This window comes from Anser cygnoides, chromosome 12 (assembly GCF_040182565.1).
Source record: "Anser cygnoides isolate HZ-2024a breed goose chromosome 12, Taihu_goose_T2T_genome, whole genome shotgun sequence".
Classification (NCBI taxonomy): domain Eukaryota; kingdom Metazoa; phylum Chordata; class Aves; order Anseriformes; family Anatidae; genus Anser; species Anser cygnoides.
In genome coordinates, this window is record NC_089884.1 from 4,802,126 (window position 1) to 4,828,338 (window position 26,213).

General features: G+C 45.3%; 1 long non-coding RNA gene across 3 annotated transcripts in view; it reads left to right on the forward strand.

Moving 5' to 3' along the window:
- Positions 1-25,952, forward strand: part of LOC106044873 (uncharacterized) — an 89,022-nt gene extending 63,070 nt beyond the window's left edge. Inside the window, exons 2-4 of one of the 3 annotated variants that reach the window (XR_010834590.1) lie at positions 322-464; positions 21,500-21,604; positions 23,732-25,952. This is a non-coding gene — a long non-coding RNA (uncharacterized lncRNA). Of the gene's footprint in view, positions 1-321; positions 465-5,344; positions 5,981-21,499; positions 21,605-22,006; positions 23,065-23,731 lie in introns of those variants that run through there. The other 2 variants (XR_010834589.1, XR_001212519.3) reach the window with 2 other exon arrangements.
- Positions 25,953-26,213: the final 261 nt, after the last annotated feature.

Genomic DNA, 26,213 nt, shown 5'->3' on the forward strand with positions numbered 1-26,213 from the left:
AGCAGCAGGAGGGGCTTCGTCTGTGGTGGGAGAAGGTCCTATCTAATCCTGCTCCCACCCTGCTAAGCATCTCCTCTGGACCGAAGTGTTTAACGTGTGAAGAAGGTAGGTTTAACATGTAAGAAGAGTTTGGTTTCCAGCCCTAGGCTTTCTCAGTAAGCCTGACAAGAAGGATGTCTACCAGTGAAGTCTGGTGATCTACACAAAGACAAGAACAAAGAGATGAAGCAGGATGCAGAGTCTGTAGCTACCAACATAACTGGCATAGAAATTAAATCTGTTGCATGAAAAATAGCTTTTCTTCTTCCATTTTCCTTTCAGAACTTGATACCCCACTGACGAGCCTGTCTAGGACTCAGCAGAAGGACTGCAGACAAAAAAGAGCAGAGGAGTAAAGAGGAACACGCAGAGGGATGAGGATGGAAGGGAGGCTCGGTGTGGAAGAGGAGTGCGGACACAGACAGGTGACGTGAGAGAAGCCCTGATGGGAATGGAGTAGATGAGTGGTTTTGGGTTGCAACATGACCGTATTGCCTCTGAAGTCTTCTTTGGCACTGTCAGACTTTAAAAAAACTTCAAAATTTCATATTCAACCCACATAATATTAATGGTTATTTGAGTCATTCTCACAATATGCACAACGGCAGGAGAAATCAGAGACATAGATCAAAAGCTCAGATCAAACCTACATATTCTCTGTCTTCACAATCTTAATAAAGGTTGTGGTCAAGTCAGGAGCTGGCTTTTAACTGTAACTATACGACACTGACAACTAAATGAACGGGAAATGAAAAGCCAGCTTAATTGTTGCCTGTTGTTATTGTCAAAATGACCGGCTAATTAAATATTTATTGTTTACTGGTTTCAAGCATACATTTGGCATGTTGGGATACTGTGTAATCAGTAGATCATACATTTCCCCAGAACAAAATAGTAGCCTCACAAAAGCCTGTTGTGAGGATTAGCTGGCTAATGGGCTCGACTCACCCCCCTGAGCACCGAGGGTGCAATTTGCAATTGCAGCTCTGCGCTCCCAGCTGGAAGTGCTTCATGCTCCCAGCACATCTCCCAGCGGGGGGACGCAGCTCCACGTCTCCCGCCTGGGCTCTCTCGGAGCCCTGCCAGCGAATGCTGCCCGCAAGGAACTCCGATTCAGTACATCTGGCCCCATCCACCCTTCCTTTCTCTGCCCTCTCCTCCTGCCCAGCCACATCCAGCTCCTGCTCTGGTGGTTCATGGAGTGCCCGGAGGGATGGGGTGCTGCTCATCTCCCCTCCCTTGCGGGGCCCTGGGAAACCTTTCCAGGAATGAGGGATATCTGAGACTCCAGAGAGCAGAATGTTTTCTGCTTCAGCTACAAACCATTGCCTTTTTCCATCAGCAGGGAAAAAGAGATCCTGCAGGAGCTCACACTGCTGCCAAGCCTTAGATGAATAGCGGTCCTTTGGGGTACAACACTGAGGTGTGAAAAACGAGGGGAAGGCAAAGACCTGCAAAGATGCCCGAAGTCTTAAGATCCTCCTGGTGCTGCCCAGCTGCAACTGTAGCTTTCCAGGAGTGGTATTTTAATGTTGGAGGAGTAAAGAACATCTGTACCACGGCGCGCCCCAAATGGATGGCTGTGGTCAGGTGTCCAACAGGAGAGATGCTCCTGGGAGCCCCTCCGTGGCTGCAACACTACCAGCTGCTGTGGGGAGGGGGCGAGCATGCTCATGGACTGCACAGTGAAAAACACCCCATGCCCAGGCTCTCAACAGAGCTTTTTCTTCTGATTTCCACCCCCGGGTGACACGGCTGTGTCTCAGCAGGCTGTCAGCCTCGCTGGCACCTGCCTAACGGCAAGGAGACGAGGGGCAGCGGGCAAAGGGAGAGCCAGGCCACCCGCTCCCAGCCGGCAAATGTTGCAGGGATGGCTGCCAGGCTGCAAGCAAACGAGGCTCCTGAGCACCCGTGGGCCTGGAGATATCTCTGTTAGGGAGGAGGAGGAGAATCGCAGCAAGCAGAGCCAGAAGGATGGAGGGAAAGTTTGCAAAAAAGAGAGCAGACTCGTTGCAGGGAGCATCAGTCAGCTCTTCCACCAGCAACCAGGCCTTTTTAGTAGCAAAATACAAACAAACAAACAAAACAAAAAAAAAAAAAAAAAAAGAAGCAAAAGCTGGCATTCACAATTTCTCAATTAAAATGTAATTTACACCCTGCACTGTCTCTCTGATAAAAGCATGCTTTGCTTACCCAAGTGTGAAACAGTATTTACAGAAACATTTTGTGGCTTAATATGCTGTTCTGATGTTACAGGCGTCAGTATGTGCCTGGCCACAAGCACTGGTTTGTTACCAAAGGGAGCTGCCCTTCATCAGCTCCAGCCTGGCATCTGGGCACCATTAGGAGCAGAACTGCCCCAAAACCAAGCTTGCCACCCAGGGCTCCCTTGGCATCCAAGGAAATAAAAATACACTGCTATAAAATGCTCCCAAGTTAGGGCTGAGCTCACTGGGTAGGCTGAGAGCTCCTCTAGGAGCTTTACCTTTCAGCAGCAGCCTCTGGAGGTACTCAGTTCTGAGGGCTTTTTCTGAGTGCAGAGAGGGTTTGAGTCTGAAATGGAGTTTTACTGGGCTGGCAGGACTGAGCAGAGGCCAGAGCTGGGATGCTCGCATAGAGGTCTGTGTTAGGAGGATGAGGTCTGTGTTGAGGGATGTTTTATTCTCCAGCAGCTATTTAAGGTGAGGAAAGACGTGCAGCAAGGGGGTAGCACTTTGCTCAGATCCTTCTGATTTGCTTGTCCGGCTCTGTCAATCCCAGATAGCTCTAGGGATCTTTTTGTATAAATAGGACTGGAACAGCTTTCTGATGCTTACCTTTTTAGCATGAGGTCTTTCAATGCAAGGATTTGATTTCCTGCACAGAATCACGTATGCCTTGCAATAGCTTCATTAGAGGATTCTGGTTGTATTAACCCTCTCCATTTTTTTCCAAGATACCAAGATGCGTTCAAGGGCAATGAAGATGCACTCTGTGTTTAGGACAAATATCTGCATGGAAGTTAAGGGAAATCTTATAACAAGAACCCCACTTCCATTAATTGGTTCCCTAATCCAGTGAAGCATTAGTCTTATGTCTAATTTGAAACATTTGATCTCTACAATCAAAATTGCTGGCTCCGATCCGAAGACAATCAAACCATCAGCAGCCTTGCCATTGATTTCCATGGATGAGATCCAAAGGAGCTATGCACATGTTAAAATTAAACACATCCTTAATTGACTGGCTAGGGGTTGTATTTAGATCTCCTTAAATCACCTGTGCCAAACAGACCCCCACAAACACTTGTAACAAAAGTGAGAGCAAAAAGGTAGTGATCTCCCCCAAAAATGTTATCTATCACATACAAACTGACTATGTCTTCCTGCATGTTGGCTCCTCTTCCTAATCCATTTCCTAAATTAGAAAACTCTAGCCACCTTGACCTGGGCTGTGTCAGACTGAGAAATATTTGGGACCAAAACCTCTCCTTAGCTCCCATGGTCTTGGGAGGTCAACAGCCTCTCCTTGCCACAGCGACAACGTGGTGGTGAACTTCTGCAGGACTACAGCAACCACAAGATATGTCGCTGCAGTTGGTGGTGAAGTCAGGGGGATTTGCGGGTCGTTCTGCACAATAGGGTCTGCTGGCATAAAGCTTCTGTCTGGAACATCTGGTACAAATCTTGCCCTAAATTTATCATCAGAATTCAGAGCAGGAACTCCAGACTGAGCTCATCCTTCTTATTTTTAAGCAATTCACACATAGTTATTGTAGGACTTTTGCTCTAAACACACCTCTCAGTCCCAGGGAAAAGCAGAGTTCCTCAGGACCTGCACAGGGGATTCAGCCCTGACCCAGAATATCTCTAATTCCTCAAGAGCAATATGTCACAACAGCTGCCTAAAAATTATTCCAGACTAGAAAAAAAACAGATTAGGCAATTAAACTGGCAAAATACCTCCAGTCATGAAGAAATTTAATGATCGTTGAGTTGGGGGCTCTTTGTGCTTTTTTCCCTATTTTTTTTAAATTATTATTATTATTATCAGAATGGATTAGCTCTACATACTCTTATCTTATTTGCAAGCTGAAGAATTATAGATAGTAATTGGATAATCTCTCAATTATCCCCAGTGACTTAATTATCATCATTAACTGCATTTATTTCACTAATTTGGAGGATTTCTTTGGGGGTTTCATTCTCCAGGCCTATTAGTTTGACTGATAATGGGGAATACTGGCAATACTAAGGCAGAATTCTACAATTATTTAAAAGATAATGGGTCATTTCTTACAAAACACAAGAAAAAAAAGAAAATCCCATTCTATTTCAGGAATATGTCTAAAATCAGAACTTTCAGCTATTGCTCAGTACATTTCCGATTATGTAAATTACAAAGTTTCATCTCTATTGCATTGAGTTTCTGAATTTGCAGTGAAATTTGTGTTATACTACAGCAAGAAATGGCTATTGTAAATTGAAAGTCAATGCAAACAGCAAACATAATGCCTGAAGGAGAGAATGTCACGATCTGAAATTTAGGAGGTAATGCAACATCTTTGTCTGGCTGGTGCACTTATATTTGAGCATAATTAAAAAGCCCTGGAAGTGAAACTAATTCCTGCAGCTTTATACCAGCAGATGGATCTCCCAACTAATGAAAGGATCTCATCCACGTCTCATCCACGTAGTCTCCATAGCGATGGCAAGTGCAGGGGGCTTTGAGCCCGGTCTTGCTGCTGTTGAGTTACAGAGGATGGCTTGGCCTTGGTATCCAGTGCTGCTGTCCTTAATATTTACGTACACACATGACAGCTGATCCAGCACTGGCAAACAATCGATAACATTCCCTATTTCTTTCCACCCCAATTTTCCTTTTTTTTTTTTTTAATGAGCCCGAAGCAGAAGAATATAACTGTTGGAAATTGCTTTACATTAGTTGATTATCTCTGGCTAAGTTGAGAGCATTTGGCCTCGCTTATTTGAAATAATTGAACAGGAGAACCCCATGGAGGGTGGTAATTTACAGGGGATAGTCTCAATTGTGATATGTACATATTGCGAGCAAAGGGTGGGGGAACTGCCAAATATATTTAGATAAATCTTTGAACTGCTGCTTGTTATTCCAGGCCATATCTCATTTCAGCAGATCAAATGCTGTTAAAATCGCCAACACTCTCATATTAGAAACAAAATCATTCAATGCACTTTGTCTAGTCAGAGCCATGCAACCTAAATTTTCAATGTAGCCTACAAATGAATTGAAATGTGCTATATATGCATATGTATTTGCACAGCTTATGTGAGGTGCTCTATCGTAGGTGCGGAGGGCTGTTCTTTCCCTGCAGGTTCTCCAGGCAATTTCCTGATGCTCTCTCTTCATGCTGCCCTGTGCTGTCAGTCACCATGCCACCACCTCCCAACCCCAGCACCATCAGGTGTCTTCGCTGTCTGCTCCAGGAGCCCTGCAAGAGAGGCACGGCAGGTTACGAGCACTTGCTACTGATGCAGCTTTTGATTACCTGAAGGATTATCTTGAGTTTCGATTATTTTTCTTTTAAATTATAATCGGTGCAGTGCTATGCTATTTCAAGAACCAGATACCCGTTTTATGCCTAAATATTGCCTTTTGGGTATGACGCAGGAGAATACTCACACTTCTGCCAATATCATTCTCATATGCAAGTAATTGGTTTTCCCAGGGTTATTTATTTAGACTACTATTTGATACCAGACTGCAATTTTGTTGTCTTCAGTACATGTAAGACTATTTTTTTTCTGTTAATTGTCCTTTGAATTCTATTCTTTCACTTAAACTAGAGCCAGAAGACCAAGACCAGTCATAGATCAAATGGCAATATCTACTGTAAACCCATGTAAGCCAATGGATTATACAAGCAGAGAATCTGGGTTCAAATATATTAGAGAAGAAGAGAAATAAATCTTACCTGTGCTGAGAGACTGCATTAGCTTATTGTGCTTGTAAGACTTTGAAAAAACCTAATATAGATTCCTGTAGTGGATGAGCACAGGGAGCTCCATCATTTCCTATGCGCATTTGGCAAGCCCAACCGCTACAAAGTCAAGCTTCTTTGTGCTTTTATTTTTCTGCCTTACTAGGCGGTGAGTTTGCTCACATGGAAGTTAACTTGTTAAACCAAGCTTCATCTCAAAGCGAAGGGAGCTCAAAGGAAAGCAGCCTGATTTCAATGTGGAACAGTGATGTAAAAATTTAATGTAGTTTAGCTAGTGGGCTTTTAAATCAAATCTCTGTTTAACACTCTTCCTGAGTGTCCCCTGAATAGATAGGGGACAAATGTAGACAAAACTTGCTGTATTTTCTCTCATTCAATAGAAAACACAAGGCATGAGGTATGAAATGAGGTAGAATTTTAGCTGGGAGCACTAGGAGATGCCCACCCATGCTGCAGCTCATCATTTCAGCTCATTTCAATGTTTCCAGAACAAAATTTTCCCCATAGGCAGACCTGCAGATATCCCTGCTCAGTCTCCTGACACCCAGCTTCTCACTCAGACCTGGAGCAATTTGATAAGGTGAGAAGCTCAGCTCTCCGCTAAGATGCTTCTGGCTTTTCTCATTGCAGAGAAAAGCCTGAAGGCATGAAGTGGGGATATCTGGGAGGCTCAAAAGCCAGATAGCAAAATAAACCTCTTGCCTCCAATATTAACACTCAAAGCCTTTTCTCATGATACTGAGGAGTAAGGGTGGTGTCATGATTTGTGGGGAGACCTGAGCACTTGTAATTAACCGTGCTGCTCATCCCTAAAGAAGGAGGCACTGAATCCCATAAGGTTTAGTAGCCTCAGTGGGAAATCAGAGGTAGAAAGCAGGAGGAACAAGGATAGCATATTCCAGCCATTTCCTTGCTGTTGCTGCTACATGGGGTTACAGCACTGGAGGATTGTATTTAAATCCCCAAAAAGGTTTTCAATTTAAAAAATAAAAAAATAAAAATATTCAGGTTTTGTAAAGTTCAGCCTCAGTGTAATCTTCCAGTGACTTAGAAATGTAATTATAAAGCCAATTGACAGCGCCCTTTAAGATATGTCATGTAGGAAAATTAATTTTAGGATATTTTTTTTTTCTAATTTCGCTGTCACATCTTGGGCAAGAGCAAAGCTTCTGAAGACCCAGGGTACTGCTCTATAGGGAGAGGGAATAGCGGGGCAAGGACACGCAATCTCCTTGTGTTCCTCTCTTTCTGCACCTCACTTTGACATGGTGCTGGATCACAGGTTGGGTGTTCTGTCTTCCCAGGCCTTGCAGGCAGCACTGAACATGGAGTGGGACTAACCTGCTCCGTTTATCACACCAGAGAGGTGGTGTCTAGGTGGCAGCACACAAGCCCTTTGGGATGAGGGGATGCCCGGGGTGGAGGCAGGGATGTGCAGGTCTCCTGCGTGCTCCTCCCTGCAGCCTCACCTGCTTCCTGTGACCCGAGCGCAGCCTGAATTAAGTTGCTGCAATGTGAGTTGCACAAACACAGACTAATATAATTTGTCACAATTAGGGGTTGATTGGATGTTTTCATTCAGGGTGATCCAGGCCAAACGGTTACAAATGACCTCTTCGCCACAGAGCACAGAAGAGCTTTGCAGGGAATATCTGCTATAAATACTGGGAAATGCTCACCGGGTCATGGCTGGGAGCCCTCTCCCCAACCAAGGCAGATGCCCTAAAATACATGTCCCCTTCAAATCTCCCACAGCAGCAGACACTGCCCACCCAGGCAGCCCCTCAGCCCTTCCTCCCCTTCTCACGGCTGGAGAAATCCACCAGTCCCCAAAGCACGCTGCAGCACGTGGGGCAATCAAAGCTCAGGAAAGAACAAAGAAATGGGGCTGGAGGCAGGGCTAGGTGCCACAAAACATAGCTAAGCTTTCAGGTTGCCTTGCTTTTTTGGCGGCCAGGGCAGGAAGCATCTCTCTCACCTTGGCACTCTGCATCACGCGCGAAACAAGTGCTGATAATGACGGGATGACCGCTCGGCTTTCCTCCACTTGCAAACAGTTGGTGGTAATGATGTTCATTATGCATTCAATAGGCTATTTTACAATATGAAGTCATTTAGAAAAGGATAATTAGTCCACAGCTTGCTTTTCATTTTATTTAATTTTCTTTACTTCTGTTTGGAAAAAAAAAAAATGTATGTAGGGATGGTGTTATTTTTGCAGCAAGCAAAATGGAGCTGTTAGATTTATGCTCACTCACAAGAGATATTGTGAAAATGGTGCCTTGTTTTTTGCTGAATGATTTCTCGCAATTGAGCATCCAAAAGCACATTTTAATCTCAATGTATGCTTTGCTATTGTATCAAATTATGAAAAGCAGGCATGGGAGGCTGCTCAGTGAAGAATCTTCTTTTCCATTAATTTGGATGTGTTAAGTGCACTATCAGAAGCCAAAAATATTCTTGTAAAAATAAGACTGTGCAATGGGGTTTCTTCCTAGGGCATCAGTCAGTTACCAGCGTTGCTAAAATTAAACAGGGGTGAAAGAGTAATATCTCCAGTTAACAGCTTGTTTTGGTTGTGTCTGTTCGTTTGATCCTATGGGGCAAGAACCTTACAGACCTACCGGAGCAGAAGATTCGGGGCTCTGAATCCTTTCTTGCACTCCCAAATTCCTTTGCTTCTGTTACAACAGCCCAAAACAGAGCAGTCCCTGTTAAAAAGGCATTCAGGCACAAACCGACTTTTCAGTGAGCCAGCCCGTGAAATGACAATCATTATGCTCCAAGATGATATAAATATATTAACTTACATATTGGCAGCTGCAGTGCAATGAGCTGATTGCCCAGGAAAGATGCTTCGTTATGTTCTTCTGCTGTTGGGGAATAATGCATGCACCCCGGCTGCATCACGCAGGGCAGCCTGTGGTGCCATCCCCGGAGATGTCGCTGCTCCCCGCATTGCTGCAGCCCCCATTTGGAGCCAGAGCCCCCCTGCACTGGGCTCCTCACCCCCTTTTTGTGGGATGTGCTTCACGGCCGGGCAGTGGAGGGCTCTGAAGGTAACTGGAGCCGACGGTTTTCTGTTTCTGTTTAAGGGAAATGAAATTCGTATGTTTGGGAAAAGATAACTGGAACTGCTTTGGTGCACGGAATCGCTTTCAGGTGACTGACCTATTTATTGAGAGCCCAAATGTGATTTTAGATAAGTAGTCCCTTGAGTCTCTGGCCAACCACCACATTAGGAACTTCCTAAAGGTGATGTCTCCTGTACAGTTAGAGTCAATAAGGCATGAAAGAAATAAGATGTGAAACACTGTAATGTATGAAATACGAATTACACAGCAGCCTTGGATTACAGCAAGTCCAGCCGAAACGCCTGGTTCTCCCCTTTACTTTTATTTCAATTAATATTCCTCAAGCAACAGCAAAGATCGATTTGAAGTAGAGAGCACAGAGAGTCATGGGAGCTTCATTAGCATGCAAATCTGAGTGAATTCATTAGCCCTGCAACTGATGCTGATGCTCCTGGAAACTAGTAAAAGAGTAAAGTCTGCAGAAGTAAATCAGGCCGTGCTAATGAGCCTGTTAATAAAGCTTTTGTAAGCCTTTTCCAGAGCCAAAGTGACAAAGCACACTGTCAACATTAAACCTCTGGTACTGTGCCTTAGATGAGGGACACTTTTTTTTTTCTTTAGTGCTGGGGAAGAAAGCAGAGAACCGTAGCAAAGGTAGAGAATGAGACAAAAGCAGTTACAATATTTCCTCATCAGAGATAAAAGTATTGTGTGGTTGCAGAAAAGAGACAGCATGACAAATGCAAGTGTGCAAATAAGATCCATTTGACTGAAATTATATTTTAAAGAAAAACAGGAGACCAAATTTTTCATAATGGGCCTTTCACCTTCCGGCTGTATGTTCTCATTTTCCTTGCGCCTTATTAGGCATAATTTCAGGATTGCATTTTGTCTCATCTCCTGCTAATCACGCAGCAATGTTTACAGCACGAATGCGGTGCCATTGCAGCACCTCCTCGCTGTGCAGGTGCTTTGTGTCAAAAAACATTGCCTCTGGCCAGCTCTGGGGCTCTGCCACCTTCCTTACAGGTCTGAAAACACCCACTCCAGGACAGCCTCTGGTCATGGCCCCCACCTGTGAGATATGCTGAACTGGGGCCGATCTGAGGGGCTCGGACAGACCCAGACCCCTAAATTATGGGTTGTGTGGTGCAGGGAAGGGCTGGGGCCCAACTGGCTGCTGGTGCAAAAGGGAAGGGGAGCGGACAGCTATGAGCAGTACGTGGTCTCAGGACGGTGCTCTTCTTTCTTCTAATAGAAGCAGCGCCCAGGAGGGGAGCTCTTTGTCATTAACGGTCTGAAAAACCCATTTCAGTCCATACAGCGTGATGTGCACCCCTTCCCTGCACACGTATTGCTGGTTTTAGACCCTCGTGGTCACAGCTGTGGTTTGGATACATAACATAGTCGGCTATGTTTAACCTGAAGATCTAAGCTTCACTTTTGTACCGAAGCATCTCCTCCTCTACCTCCCATTTTGCAACCGCTTCGGGCCGGGCAAAGTTAAAGATCTCTTTTCCCTGTGATCGTACCAAGGCTGTAAGTTCTCCAGGTGGGAAATACATCGCGGTGCCCCAGCCAAGGGACCTGCCATGACCTGCCGGGCACCGAGCGATGCGAGCAGCCACCTCCCCCTCGCCCTTGCATCAGCTTCACGTGGCGTCAACAACCGCAGCACACAAAAAGGCTGCCGGTTCGCTGGGCTCCGAGGCAGAGATAAGCGGGAGGCTGGTTAGAAATCTACTTGGTTTCTTTTTGCAGCAACCTCTTTGTGTAAAAGAGCTTGATACAGGGGGGAACCGCTCGCTGCTTTCTCATCAAGTGGGAGAAGAAGTGCTTTTATACGCAGACTGATGGAAAACTACCGGAATGCTTTTCTGTTTCCCTCTCTAACCTTTAGTGCTTTCTGGTGCCTTAAAGGGAACAAAGCATCAGTCTGGAAAAAGGGGGAAAATATATCAAAATGTATTTGGAGATAATGGCAAGTAATACAATAGACAATGCAGCTGGGCAATAAAAAGAGAGGCAAGGGGAAAGCATCAAAAATACCGCGAGAGAGTGGAAGGAAAAAATATGGCAGAGAGGAAAGGTAAAAGCAAGGAAATTAAGAAAAAAGAAGAAAAAAAAAAGGCACCTGCATAATGGGGTGACAAAGGACAAAGAGGGAAGGAAGGGAAGATAGAGCAAGACTGGTGGAAGAAGAATGACGAGGAGGCACACAGTGAATGATGGAGCAGGGTCGCGGGCAGGCACGAGCAGGGAGGAGAAATGGGGTGGAAAGGAAGTGAAGGGAAGTGTGGAGTAGCGGCGATGCTGCTGACCTGTTTTTCTTTTAGCTGAAGAGAGGTGGCAAATGTTTGCATTAATAATGCTAATGCTTGGTTACCCGAGGGGAGACGGAGCGGGGCAGCCGGTGTCGGGATGCTGTTTGATCAGCACCACAGGCTGAGCTGTGCTGAGCCTCTCGCACAGCCTCCTCGGACCCAAGGGGAGGGAAGGCACTGAGGTAAAGGATGCCAAGCTCTGGGGTAGGACCCACTGGGCTGGCAGCACACCTGGAGCTTGCACTGCCTCCTTCAGTGCTCATCACCTGCCCACCTGGCTTATTGCCCTTCACCTCCTGGTGGCTGAATTTGATTTGCTATAAAATAGGAGATCTTTCTGCCCTGTTTTCACACACAAGTTCACCCAGGTAGCTCATCCTCCCTGTAATCTCATAAGCACAGTGTCATAACGCTTGCGCTCAGCCACATTTCTCATAGCCTGCTGCATTTTTACATTGCACAGCAATCGCAGCTCTCAGTGTGCCACGTTTTAGGTGCAATCTCACTGGTGTCTTACATACCAACTGCACCATCTGTTTTGATTCCTCTTTCTTTTGTATTACATCACAGCATCATGTTTTCTTTCTTTCTTTTTTTTTTTTTTATTTTTCTTTTTCCTGCAGCTGCAAAAGCTTTGGGAGTGTTCCTATAATAACTCCCTACAGCTTGGTTTAGCAGATATTTGGGTTCTTTCATTCTTAGCTGCCAAATTACATTTGGTTATCAACATGCATTATATCTGCTGTCAATTAGCTGTTATCTAACACTGTGAAATGACTTAACTCCTTCGGTGTGTTGTGAGATCTGTCCCCAACCAGCACACCACTCAGCTTGCATCAGCTTGCAAAGATCCAGGTAATTTTGTCACACTTATATTTTTACTAGCACTCATTACGGCTAAAGGTCAGTTGTGTTTCCACTCTAAGCCTAGGGATAAAGGCATGATCTAGCAAACTCTTTCTCGTGTAAAGTTAACAGGACTATTTGCATAAAAATCCTTACTCGAGGAGTAATTTGCAGGATCACACCTTTAAAACCCTAGCCTTAGGAGTAAGGCAAAAGCTGGAACCTGGAACAGCAATCTTCCAAAGCTGTATTTTATCAGAGAAAACGATGAAAATTTAATGAGGAGAAAAAAGATACTTAATGGCTGTAGGTAGTGTAATTTCAGCCATAAAAATGGGATCGTCTTGTAAGGCACCGTGCTGTGGCCTTTCAAATCAATGCTAACAGTGATAACAGCCTCAGTGGTAGGAGGGTGAAGATCTACAAGCTGTCGAGCAGAAGTCCCAGCCTGGTGGCATGTGGCAGGTCCGTAACTCAGCCTGATGGACTGCTTAGGTGAGTGACTGGGGCGTCGTCCTCCACAAAATCTGTGCTTGGCTGCAAAGTCTTTGCATGATTGTCTTTCACAAACGAACGCAGTGAAACCCAACTAAAATGCGTGATGGCCTTGGAAGCAGGGCCAAAGCTCCTTGCATCTCAGGAGGGTTTTCATCTGCTCTCACAGCAAACACTTCAAGTGTCTCACCAGCTCGGTTGTTTATAATTCAGGAGACTCCCTGGGCTCAAAGCTGCTAGCCTTGAAGATCTGTTTACATTTTAAAATATATTCTAAATTTGGAAGCTGTGGGACAATTAAGAGAAGTTAGGTAGGCCAAACAACAAAAAAGGAATCAAAAAAGTTCTTTAGTAAGTCTTGGGCGAATATTTCCACATATTTTCTTGAACGGCCCAAGTGACACATTCTAGCCTTCATACCCCAGGTTATACCTGAGAAAGGCAACAGCACTTTCCATCCACAGATGGATTTGGCCCTTGGAGAGGAAATATTATTCCTGGACAAAAGCACTGCTTTATTTTCCCAGTGTACCAAAATTAGAGAACCCCCTAGTGCTAAATAATTTTGTTCTGCCTCGCTGTGAAAATTCCCAGTGTTCAATAACCCTCCACAAGTTCTCATTTTATCCCCGTAGTGCAGGGCTCCTGTGGTTATATGTCAGCTGCAGCAGTGGTAAACATGTACACACTACTCATTTAAGAGCTTTTAAAAGACTTCTTACTGTGCCCAGAAATTACACCTGTGCTTTCTTACTTACCCATGCTGTCGCCTTTGTTTCTCGGGCTATATTAAGCCTTTTTTTTTCCTCCCCTTTGAAAGAGTGGGAGAGTATAAACATCTTTAAGTTCTGGCTTTCCCTCCACCAAAAAAGTTGTGCAGAGGGACAGAGCCGTTCAATCTGAACAGAAGGAAAAAGGAGGGTGAAGTAGGGCTGGCAGAAGACATCTACCCCTCCTGAAGACACTTGACTTTTCAGGAGCTCCGTGCTGCTAGCTGAAATCCTTGGCAGCTGCAGTGCTTAACTTCTCCGACACAGAGACCTGTGATATTCAGACTGTGCCTTCTATATCTAGAGACGATGGAGAGAGACAGAGCACAGGGCACTCTGCGGAGCTGCAGTGGCTGCAGGGAAGGTATATGCAAGGGTGCAATGAGGCATTGGCCTCTAATGAACTTTTCCATCATAGGGGAATCTTTTAATGTTAAAGATGATTAGTTAGAAACACGAATGAGAGGAGATGTGGTAAGCAGCATAAAATGCCACATCTGAAAGACTTTTCGATCTGTTTGCATTACACTGCTAGAATAAGGGAACTGCAATAGAGGTTCTGCTAACAGCAGTGGTCGAATTCTCCACTGGTCTCATTTGTCCAAGATTTTATGTGGGAACTCTAACTGAAACAAAAGGACAAAAAAAAAAAAATTATACTAAAATATCTCCAATAAGATAATTGTACTTGGAATGATGTGAAGTTGATCTGTGAAGCTCTCTAATGAGTATGATTAAAAAAAAAAAAAAAAAAAAAAGGCTCTTGAAGTAAAGCGGTGGTGTAGGGCAAATTTGGCACCTCTTGTCTTATAGTGACAAAAGTGCTAATAGTGAATTTTCACTCCCCCATCAGACCCAACTCGTCCTTGAGGACATGAATACATTTTTCTTCACGCTGCCACTAAGGCTCACGCATAGCTGTTCTCTATAACCCTAACTGGATCCTCGTAAGATCCTTCAAGACAAAAATGCCCATTATTAATTAAAGAAATGTTCCTATTTTTTTCTAGCACTGCTTGGATACTTGGTTCAGAGCATGATTTAACATACTTTGGGCAGGAAAACTTGTGACTGAACTTTAAAGTTCACTGAGTTAATCTGATCCAGCCCATCCCAGTGGCTCTCCTGTAAGAGTCCCTGAACATATGTGGTGGTGGTGTTTGCTGTCTGTTCTAGATCCCAGCCTCAGCAAGCTACCATCTTCCATAGATTTTTATGTATTTTTTTTAATGGGGATGGATCTAACTTTTTCCCACTGTGTGCCCAGTTTGCAAAGGCTTCCTTGGGTTTTACTGTTAAACATTTTTTACATGCCTTTGTCAAGAACCTTCTCCAATACAATTAAAAATAATAAAGCTCTTGATCTGTATTTCACAAATATTAGAATAATGCCTTGAAAACAGCCGCAATAATTACGTTTACTTGTTAAGAAATGCCTTCTGAACCCCACCTCCACCCATTGCAGCTTTCGAAACTCTGACTGCTCATGCTGGGAGTTATCGGCACATCTCCTCTTGAGCTCAGATCCTGCTTCTCCACGCTGCAAGTGAAATTATCTCTGTATGTCTGCACCCATAAAGTGAAGTGCACTTGTGCTTCCAACTTCCACAGAGTGTCAGACAGTTAGTTGTGGTACTGCTCCTATTAACGCCTGCAATTAGCACTGACAAAAGTGCTGTTCCACGGCTCCCTGAAACTGCTCTTCTTTGATTGGTATTTTAGAAAATCCCAGTGCAGTTTAATATCTCCCTGGTAGTCGTGTTTCAACAGAACAGTGAAGTTAGTGAGGCATGACAGTGCTCTTTTTTTCTAAACCTATACTGAACATCCTTAATCAAGCTTTGCTTTTTTAAAAATAATGGGTCTAATTCTCTTTAGGCGTACGGTGTATTCATGCTTGTGTAATTCCATCAGGCCATATCCTCAGCTCCTGTAAGTTGGCAGAGCTCGTTTGATTTCACTTAAATTCCAGGAAGATTGGTAATAGTTGAAGATTTGGGCTGCTGATTTCCAAGCTATTCCTGATACATTCCAGTTTGAGAAGATAATGTGTCCCAAGTTTTGTTTTTTCTGTGTGTGTGTTTTGTTTTGTTCTGTTTTTGCCATTAGATCCATTAAAATAATTCCACACTCTCTACCTCATTTACAGCAAACATTGCACAAAACACATCCAAGCTACTGTCTGTGGGGTTTTGTTTGTTTGTTTGTTTGTTTGTTTTTTATTTCTGGGGTGTTGAGCTCTCTCCATTCCTGTTAATCCTGATATAAAGCTCTATAAACTCACACACTCAGCAGCTCTTGGAAGCATCGACTCGTCTCCCTAAAGGACCATTAGGAGAGCCAGGCCAATTTTTTGTTTTGTGTTGGTTGTTTTTGTTTGTTTTCTATGTTTTGTTGTAGTTTTCTAAATTAGATATCGTCTGCCAATCTGGAGACATATGATGACATGCAGCCATGACTAGATTACTACGTCTGGAGAATTTCCAGGAGGAACACATGTAGATGCTTCAGCATCTCTCTGCCACAGCCCAACAGAGACAGCATCCTCAGCCTCTTCACTTACAGGGTCCTGAAATGAAGTAGCTGTGTTGTGTTTTTCTCTTTTCCTTCATTCATTCCTGTGTTCAGTAATCATACGTCTGCAGGTAGCAGCCAGCATCTATGGCTCTGGGGATAGCAACAGGCAGGTAACAAAAGTGAAGAGGACAGAGTCAGCTTGTTCATTCTTGGTGTTGTCAAATTTGTCTTTAGTAAGATCCTGGTCAATCTGAAATGCAAGAAAGATGTGAACCAAGAAAGAAATGTGCTGAAGGGCTGCTGGTTGCAAGTCTGTTCCCAGGATCAGAGAGCACATATTTATACTGTTGGTGCAGTAGCTTGTCTGATATTGGACTGACGTTTAAATTAGGTACAGACTTGGTGATAACTCTGGTTCCACCTGGAACTTCTGAGTGCAGTGCAGGGCAAAAAAATAATGATGTCTGTAGCAGTAGATAGAGATGTTGTTACTAACTTTGGTACAGCAATGGGTAAAACATTACACAGGCTGACAGATGAGAGATTTTGTTGGCTTCAGATGCAAGAATAAGGAAAACAAGACTTGAAATTAACTTCTTTTGATACAAGCTGTCACACAGGAAGCTTCCAAACACCTGTAAAATCAGTGTGATTCCCACTGGTGGCTGCACCCGGTACTTCAACATAGAGATATGAACTGTGGCAGCTGAGCTGTAGCTCTTCAATAAGCTTTTGATAAACTTGGATTTGTACAGATCATGAATTTATAGTGTGCAAACTTTTTCAGAAGGAACTCACCTAATTGTTGGTCTTGCATTCAGAGACATAACTTGTGGTCTATATTGTACCACGCTGGCCATACATTCCTGCAAAAAGTACCAAGATACTGGCCAATATATCTCTGGGACTTCCACATAATGATCTTCCACAGAGGGAATCACTTCAGCACTCTGACACTCTGAAAGCTGTAAAATCAGTTGCCACAAAATGCTTCATTCTTCCCAGTTGTGCTTTGATGTCTTCATTGTCCAGAGCCTCCAGAAACAGGATATTTCTCTGATTCAATTAAAACACACTTAGCTTTCTAAGCTCTTCATTTCTGTATTGTGTTTGGGGCTTGGCTGCACAAGTCAGAAGAATTTCATTTCATCCCGTTTGGAGGACATACCCTGGCATTTCAAATGTCTCCCTTCCTGTAGGATTATTGCCGTCATTTATCATCCGGTATAGGCTGTACATTTGATGGTATGAATCCTTGCTCCTGACCCTGCCAATGACATTAATAGAGAGAACACCACACTTTTGTGCAGTTGTTTCCTCTCGAATGCTATTCAGCCTCTGATAATGATTCGGATGAGTAAATCGGCACAATTTTGTGGAGGGCTGGACTTCTGCCAGTTGTGACTTGCTGATTTTTCAAGCATTTACAATACTGATGTTTTTCTCCCCCAGCACTAAGCCTTTCCCAGGATGACTCCAGCCCTGGAGAGGACAGCTGAGTCCCTGCTGACACCCCCACCCTGCCATTCCCCCCTTTGGGGACAGTGTGAGAGAGAGAAGGGCTCAAACCAACACCTATCAACTGTGGAAAAGCTGACACAGCATCCTCCCTCCATCCTCTTCCCAAAGCTTTCGTTTCCCCATGATGTTAAGAGATGGTTTTGCTATTATTTTCAATGTGGTTGCTAGCCTACATAAGAGCAGGACCAACTATGACTATAAACTCATGACCACTTTTTAGTTAGCTTCAGTTCAATTCACATATTACATCCTGAGGTGTAAATCAGAACTGAGTTACACTGAAATAAAACTAGCTTGTGTTAGAGGGGAAAAAAAGAAAAAAGAAAAAAAAAAAAGCTCAGATAGGTCTAAATTGCCCTGCTGCTCACCAAAGTGCTCATCAGTGCTCCTTTCCAGCAGGGCAGGAATTCTCCAGGGCATTAACTGTTTTCTGTTGTGAATAGGATATATCCGCTGAAATTTGGAGGATTTCAATATGCTGGTTCATGAAATCAAGTGCAGAAGGACAGTGCCCTCCCTCTGCCCACAGTACATGGCGGTTGAACTCATAGAAATAAGAGTTCTTGAAAAACGCATGGTGAATCTACATAATTAAAAATCTTTCCTGCTGGGGGTTAATGATTTGGGTAGATTAACTTGATAATGTAATGTGAAATGTCGAAATCAAGAGTGCGCATCCTGAATACTGGTGCAGTTCTGCAATGGGAGACAATTCTAAGTAAATAACCAGAGAAAGTATTTTGCAATTAAATTAAAGATGTTTCCAAACTACTGTACTTTGCTATAAAAAACCATCATCTTGAAAAGTCAAGTTTCATTTATTTTAATTAGTGCTGTCATGAAGTATTCCATTTGGCACACACTGACTAACAAGCCCTTTTCCAGACACCAGTTTGAAATGTGTGCACCAGAAAAATCATCGCAGCTCGTTCGTGTGGCGTCTTCTGGGCCAGTCCTCAGGTAGCTGGGATCAGCCTCACCCCACCCAGGACATTGCAGCACCGTGACTGGAATCAGGTGGAAGCAGAGGCTTTCTTCCCCTGGATCTGCCTTCCGAGGGGTGATGGAAAGGCTGCTGACATCAGTTGGAGGATTTCTGCTGTCTTCAAAAAAAATCCAGGCTCAAAGCTCTGTGTGCTGGGCTGAATCTCCACTCCCCGTCACTGTTCTCATGCTCGAGTCGTTTAACAGGAGAGGGATTGGTATCAAATTGATGGGAAGCCAAAGTGGTCTTGATCCTCCTCGGAGACTTACTGTTGAATTGCATTATATATAAGCAGAGAAGCTTTTTTTATTATTAATGGGATAGAAAATCAGAACCACCAAGGAAAATTATATAACTTCTATTAAGATGGACGAGTTGGGGCTAAGTCCATGTATTTGCAACAAGAATGTTCTCTGCAACTCCTGGAAAAGTGCTTTGTCCTCCCTAGGGAAGGGGGAAGACCTCGCCTGGAAAAAATGTCAAGGGAAATGCCACGAACCCCTCCTGGGGCAGCATCCCATCCTGGCGGGCTGTTGGGTGGGCAATGGCCACATACCTGTGGGCACCAGGCTGCCATGGGGGGTGGTCTGCACCAGGGTGGTCAATGTGGGGCTGCCAGGAGCTGACCTCCCCTGTGGTCCTTTGCTTAAATTCCCCTCTCTGTTGTCTGACTTGTTTTAGATCTGCCAAGTATTGCAGTTACTTCCGCATGTCCAATGAGGGGATTATTTTGCAGGCTTAAATCTCACTCCTAAAAAAAAAGAAAGTACACTGATAAATACCTGTTGTCTACATGGGGAGGCTGGTAAGGAATAAGCCAAAGCGTTAGTGTGAAGGGCACTGTCAATTCTGTAGCAATGCCTCTTATTTCACAGGGCTAACGTCACATCCAGAGTGCTCAAAGCAGTCTTTGTGCGGCACAAGGTATCCTCTGGGGAGCGAGTGAGGAGTAGCTATTCTGAGCTGTCCCCTTATTTAGGTAAGCCACATACATAAAATCTGGTTATTCCCTTTTAATTTCATCCTATTGCTCATAGCTAAAGCCCCTTGTTCCGCCTTAATTTATCCCTTCTCTCCGTTAACACCCTTCAAATATTTCCAGGCTCTTTCCCCTTCCTCACCGTTTAGCCACGCTTTAATCTCACCTATTTATTCATTCATCATAAATCAATCTCTCCTGCCCCCTAATCAGCTCAGCACCACTGCTCTGCTCGGAGCTTCCTCTGGTTTGCAGGCTGCTGGTGAGCAGGACGGGGAGCCCAGCAGCAGCACCGCGCAGGATGGTGCTGAGCATCCACCCCACAGTGCTTGCTCTCCCCTTGCTGCCCCTCCTGCACTCCTGTCACCTCCGAATGCAAAACCCAGGGTTGTTTTCTTCCTGCTGGCAGCCTCACATATCTTTTCCCCATTACTGTCATTTCGGAAGGAATACGGGCATCACAGAATGGCTTTGTCTGGATAATAATAATTTTAATTTCCTCATTCAGAAGCTCCTCTTATCTTCTACCTGCGCGTAACTGATTGAGCGATAAGGACATTCCCTCTTTCCTTCTCACCTTATAATAAGCACCAGTACATCTCTGCCAGTTTGAAACTCAGCAAGTGTGCACTCTGCACCTTCAAGTGGGTCCTAATCCAAACATTATATGGCTGAAAGCATTCGAGTGCTTAAAGGATGCTCAGCTTTTTCCCTGCTCCCCAGAGGTAACACACACAGACGTACTCGGCAGCAGGTCCCTCCCCTGCATCTTGTACAGCAGCAGCATGACCTCTAAACAGTCTCCATCTACACAGACTCCTGCGTCTGATTTCCTCTCCACTGTTAATCTGAGGTCTTTGTGAAAACTATTGCTGTTAGGTTGTCTTTTGCTGGTGTTATTCCCATGCTGAATGTTTCTAACACTCTCAGCTACTTTCATCTTGGCACCCCAGAGTCAGCTCTGTAGCCCCTTTACTTTGAATTATGCCAACCTACAAAATCATCCCTTCAGGTATGTCTGTATCTTTCTTTGTGTTGGCATTCAGTAGAGGTGATGGGTGGGCTGGCGCCCGGCTTAGGCACCCAGGAGCAGACAGTGTCAGATCTGAAGCCCAGAGGTTTACTTTGCCAGCAGGCAATGGGGAGCGCGTGGCTGGAGGCAGGGGTCCGTGTTGCAGGGACTGCTCTGAACAGAGCTTCAAGCACTCGACCACCCGCAGAGGTGGCAAGCTGTCCTGGGTGATTGCTCTGGTCTGTCCTAGTCCTGTGTTTTTACCCTTTCCCACCTTGATTTGCTTATGTTTTGCCCCATTCTGACTCTCCCACACATCAGAGCTCACATCACGGCGGTGCTCCTGCCCAGGTTCTCCCTGCCCTCTGCCTCCAGCGCCCGCCCTCCCGGCCCCGTTAGCTCAGCTCCCTCCCTGCCCACCTCACTTTCCGCTTAGTTTAACGGAGTGAGATCCTGATGAAGTCAGAAACAACTACTGCAGCTGATGTTTCCCCAGTTTCTCACACAAATCTGAAAATTGGACGGGATCGGAGGCTCCTACCCTGCACTTAAATTGAGCCTTTTCTCCGGGTGTTAATATCGCTGTCTTCTTCTGCACCAGGGTTGCGTGAGCTGATTTAGTTTTTTCCTCAGCAAAGATGGACTGAACTATTCATGGCAATGTCAGAGATCAGAGGGAGAAGGAAAGAGCTAAAACGAGTGGGGAGCAGAACCGGGGCAGTGGGAAGGAGGCTTGGCGATAAAAGAAATTGGTGAGATGACAGCGAGACGAGCTGTGATCTAAGCCCTCCCCATACCTTATGTTTTTATATGTACACTCGAAACATATTTCAGGGATTGAGAGTGTTTTCTCCTTTCTGGAGATCTATTTTGTCATTACTTTAGCTGACGGCAGCTGGGGAGAATGAAACACTTTGGTTAGCCTCAAACACCTGGCTAAGTTTCCCTAGATTGAAGCACAGCGATGTTTTATTACAGCTGACACCAATCGAGGCAAATGGACAAAAGTGAGCATTTTGATTTGGGATCCATGAAAGAAGGGGATAAGTGAAGTGAATTTGGACTCGCCGGACGAAGGAAGGGGTAGGTAACTTTCATGAAGAGGTTTATCTTATCAACACCGTTTGCTTTGGGGGTGACGCTTTTTACAAGCAATTCTGTAGCTTCTACAAAGCTGTTGTGCCAGGGTCAGTGTTTGGTACTGCCTCTGCCCCTGGGGTTTCACAATGCAGCCAAGGTCATGGGAAACTGGGGTTACGGGGGGGGGGGGGGGGGGGGGGGGGGTAAGAAACGGAGAAGCTGTCCATCACAGATGATTGAGCACTTGTGAGTCTGGCCCCAAAAGGATTAAATTATGGTATGTTTGCTCTGAGAAGGCACCACAACAGGTCATTGTCCCATCACACTAACTAGCACACAGCGTCAGAAAATCACCATGAATATACTGTCCAAAGGTAGGAGAAATAAACCCTGTCCATTCAGCAGGTCCTACCCCAGCCCCTGTTGCTCTAAATCACCTCAGAACATCCTCGCGAGGCATTGAGCCCCAGGAAAACATTACAAAGCATCAATGATCAGCCTCGACGGACAGCCACAACAGCACGATAACAGCCCTTCAGCCATCGAGGCATCCTTCAAGGCATCGCTGGGCAGGGGATTTTTAAAGCAAGATGTGATGTGTTAGAGGCTGAACTCAGTTTTACGGCAGCAAAGCCCCTGCCATCAGAGGAGCAACCCCAGATTAACATCGGTGGGAATCAGCCCTGCAGCACTGACAGGGAGCTACAATGGGGCTGGAGCAAGCATCTGTGTTGACTTGCTCGTGTGAAGAGGAGCGGGAAATGTTTGCAATGAAATGTGAAACTGTTTGAAATTCACAGTTTGTCACAGCCCATTGTGAATTCAAGAACAGGCCTTTTTTTCAAAGGAATTTTTTTGTGATGGCATATTAAGAAAAAACAGGCCACTTTCTAGTAAAAATGGCGAGGGAAGCAAGCCTGCTCCTGAGTGATGCTTTGATAATATGAGCCCATTTTCCATGGCTTTGGCATTAAAAATACAGAGAAGTACACACTGTCCAAAATCTGCACAGAAAACAACCGTGTTGTCAAAGCTGTGAACAAAGAGAAATGGGAGAAAAGAGGAGAAACACATTTATATCCTTATTTAGGAGAACGCTACCTAGATATTTGCTTGTGTTTGGGGTATCTCAGGACCTGATCCACATATCTGTGCACTGGGGAAGAAAAGTCCTGCGGGCTACACCCAGGTCACTGTAGGATTCACTGCTCTGACCTAGCACTAAGCTGGTTGATTTGTGGCAATGAATTACACAGCTTTTCCTGTTCACTCCTGTGGCATTAATAGCAGCAAAATCAAGTTGCCAGCAATCCCCACGCCTTATGCATCCGGACCAACCCCACATTGCTGTCCTGTGGTGGTTGGAGTACGGGGATTTGTTTGGGAGGATAAAGCAAAACCTTGCTTTGTTTTCCTGCTGTCCTAAATTTCGCCCAAGTAGCTTTGCCTCAGCGCTTTGAACTTTGCATAACTCTTTAAAATGATGGGGGGTGGGGGGAATAAAGGGGAGAAAAAGAAAAAAAAAAAGCCTTTTTTTTTTTTTTTTATCCCAAAAGCAGGAGAGGGCTTTGCTGGAGCTTACCCCCTGAGCCCCCCGGGCAGTGTGGGGCAGGGGATGCGGGAGGCACAGGGGCACCCCTCGGGTCATGCCGGTGTTTGCGTGACTTAACAGTGACATCCAGCGGTCACCGAGCTCCGCTGCCTTGTCCCGGTGCAAGCCCAGCCAGACCTCGGAGCATCAAACCATCTCCAAACCCCCCCGGTTTTTCGTCGGTTTTATAACCCCCACGTGTTTGCAGTATCGAGAATATTGTTCATAATTAAGCTGCGATAAACGTAAACATAAATCAAAACCCTGTTAAACACTGAATCACAGAAACTTTTCCTTCTAGTGGTTATTGCCCTAAACAGAAAAATAAGCAGTTTTCATCTCAAGTTTAACATTGCAGACATATTTTCACATGATAATTTGGTTTTCAAAAAAAGTCTAACTGTGAAGTTTAATGATACCACATGAAGCAGCTTGTCAGTTCATATTTATATTCAAATCTGAGCCTTCACAGTTCCCAGTGTGTTTCTTTAGTATTTTGTTGAAGATATTCTGACAGTCTTTCTCAAAACTGTCTCTAGGAGAAGCAGCATGAAAACCTGCAAGGAAACAAAAAGCTTCCTACACTTCTGGCTCAGGATTTTGATGCTCGAGGAGGAGACTTCTATCTGCCACCCACGCGCGAGGCTGAGGCTCGGAGGCTCAGACGCTTGGCTGCCGCAGCGCAGCCCTTCTGGCTGTGCCTTTCATGTCCTACGAGCGACGGGCAAAGGACCAGAGGAATCTCCTGAGGTTAAATAAATGGAAATTTGCAGCACGGGAAGCTGCAGCCACCAGCACCTCTGAATCCTCCCGTAGAGGTCAGGTGCCAGGCCGGGGGCTCCCCTCTGCCCTTTCGGTCCCCCCTTCCTGGCTGCAAGCCCGGCTGGCTCTGCGTAGGCAGAGGAAGAGGAGTTTGGCTGCGGGTTTCCTCGTGCTGCTCTCAGCACTGAGATGGATGCATTCTCCAGCCTCCTGCTTTCCAGGACCTGCCTTAGCACAGGTAGCAGAGCCTGAGCCGTTACTCATCATCTGCTGCTCGGCGGTGAAGAATGGAGGTCACTTCCATGCTGACAGGGCTCGGAGAGAGGAGGTCTTTCTCCTGCCCTCGTCCTGGGTGGGGGCACGTCACCCAGCCCAGCCTGGCTGCTTTGTTTAAAGGATTTCTGCCTGCCCAAAAGCCACACGCACTCCGAATGGCTTCCCTGTTGCTCTCCAAACCCCTTCACCTCCTCAGCTGGTGCAGAAGGAAAAGAGCCAGGTGGAAGCATTGGAGGTGCCTGATAGGACAGAGGCATCCCAACACATGGCTGTGTGAGATACTGAGGGATGGGAAGGAAAAAGCCAAGGCTGAGCCCTGCCTCTCGTACGCAGATCCTCCTGCCTAGAGCCTCCATGTGAACCCCATGGTTTGTTGGGGAGCTCGGGAGCCTCCTTAGCCCACCCTGTCTGCAGAGGAGCTCGCCCCGTGTCCCTCTGGTGCTAGCATCAGCCCCACTGCCAGGAGCCAGATGTATTTCTTTGTAATATAAGTCATGGAGGGTCTAAAATGACTGCAGCTGCTAATGCATTAAAAAAAAAAAAATGCTTGCTACCTCTGGGGTGTTGACGTTAGATGTTCTTTTCAGTCTCTCCTTACCTGACAGCTGTGTTTCACGATCTCATGTCCACAAAAGCAACCTTTAATCCTGGTAAGCCAGCCTGAGCAACCTCCCTCGCAGACCCTCCATGTCTGTGGGTGTTCATTTGTCCTGGTTTTCCTCTTTGTCCATGACCTTGGGCAATCCCTTTGCTCCCTCCTGCACTTTGCTGTGTAACAGCGGGCTGGAACTCGCAGAGGTGCAAGCAGTGACACCATGGGCACAGTGCGTGGGGGTCTGGGCACCAATCCCCCCCTGCACCCCATGTCCTTGGGCCCACCAGAGCCACCCACCCCTGGGCTGCACGAGCATAGCTGCTGCATCCTGCAGCCCCAACCGCAGGTGCCACGCACTAATTCCTGATCAGCTTTTAATGATCCCAAACCCCTGCACTGACTCAGGCGACAGCTAAATTTATCCCAAGGTTAGGGTGACTCTGCTGTACCAAAATCTATTTAAAGTCAAAGCAAGCACCTCATAATAACAAGTTATTATACAACTCTAGAGACTAGGCAGCTTCCCATATTCTTTTCTTTTTTTTTTTTTAATGTAAAAGGTAACATATTTTCATATTTTGTGTGTGCTAATTGTTGGGAACGCTGTCAGATGGTTCAGCAAATTGAAAATGACAACATCAACCTGTTCAATCCATTAAAATCTCTCCAGGATCGTAAGGGACATTGTCAGCCAAGTAATGCTGGCATCCCCGTGGTAAAGCCATCTTGCTCCTTATTAATGACTGGCTTCAAAAATGAGCAGATTTTCTCATCGTGCACAGCTCCATCACAATATCCAGGAGGGGTACAGGCACAAGGTGAGGAAACCCAGAGGTTAAAAGAGAAGACTTTCATCCCAGTGCAGACTTAATGAAGAGAATGGATGAATAAAATTTAAATAGGTCCCAGGCCACCCAGCCAAAATAAAAAGTTGGGAATAGCTTTCTCCTTGTCCAAGGACCAGTGCGGGAGTTTAGAGGGACTATGGTGCCAAATCTGGACCAGCCTTTTAAATAAGAGAAGTAATAATCTTTTGAAAAACTCCTGAGTCACATCTTCAGGAGAAGGTAAGGAAAACATCCACCCCAAGCCCACAGTTATTCAGATGTGGGCAGTCCTCTTGGGGAGTCAGGTGTTTAATACCTTGACCTGGACCTTAGCTTCTTTGTGCAGAAACACAAGCCAAAGAGCTGTAGAGATAAGTTAGTGCAGTGCTATGCCCAAGCCAATATACCATGGTATTTATTTCCGCTAGTATTTATTACCTTGGCCGTGGTATTTCCCAAAAGCAGAAAGCAACTGTGTAAAACTTCCAGACCAGAATTTCTGCCTAGCTGGGACTGAAGGTGGAGAAAACTTGCATCTGTTTTCATCCATCCTGACAGACA